We start from the raw sequence: 742 nt of genomic DNA, 5'->3' as shown, positions 1-742 counted from the left end.
GTTTACCGACCCATCCCCCACCCCAAACTCCAGCACCAAAACTAAGTGAAAATACGAATTATTTCGCACATCTGCTATTTTCGAGTTTAAATGGATAAATGTCCTTTTTTTTTTTGGAACAGAGACCAAAAGTCACTCTTGATTTCGCTTTGCAGAAAACCATATGTAAACTTTGCTGATGATGAACAGAAAATTTTGAAAGAGAAGGGTTACCAGCATAACGAGCAAATTATAAGTAGTTGGCTTAAGATGATTAATTTTCGGATTTTACAGGAATAGGCTGTGACCGCAAAATAGAATAAAGATAATTTTCAGGATAAGAAATCAAAAGGCTTGGAGATGCTGGGGATCGAACCCGGGACCTCATGCATGCTAAGCATGCGCTCTACCACTGAGCTACATCCCCACCGTGTACGACACTTATTTTCTAGACTCCCATCATGAAATAAAACAAATTTACTGCAAAATTTTTAAAAACCTGTTTTGCTTTTTGTAAAAGAGATATTAAACCCGCAGCTCTCTCTTTAATAGGACTTTTACAGAGAAATTCTGATTAACCTGAATCTTGCTGATGCTCAGCAACCAATGAGAACACACGGATTGGAAACCTCAGTAAAGCATTTCTCACACCCTCCTTTTCTGAGTGCTTTTCTTTTCTCAAAAGATAAGCGGGACAAAGGAATTGTTTCCTTCCAGGAAAGATAAAAAACGCTTTGCCAATGTGTGTCTTTAACTATGGAAT

At 37.9% G+C, this 742-nt stretch overlaps 1 non-coding gene across 1 annotated transcript; it reads right to left on the bottom strand.

Annotated features, from left to right (window-relative positions):
- Positions 1 to 334: 334 nt before the first annotated feature.
- TRNAA-AGC (transfer RNA alanine (anticodon AGC)) lies at positions 335 to 406 on the bottom strand. The gene has a single exon. It is a non-coding gene; the product is annotated as a tRNA-Ala (tRNA).
- Between the last annotated feature and the right edge of the window lie 336 nt (positions 407 to 742).

Source organism: Manis pentadactyla, chromosome 16 (genome assembly GCF_030020395.1).
Source record: "Manis pentadactyla isolate mManPen7 chromosome 16, mManPen7.hap1, whole genome shotgun sequence".
NCBI lineage: Eukaryota > Metazoa > Chordata > Mammalia > Pholidota > Manidae > Manis > Manis pentadactyla.
Note: the sequence above shows the minus strand (reverse complement) of the source record. Positions and strands in the feature narration are given on the sequence as shown.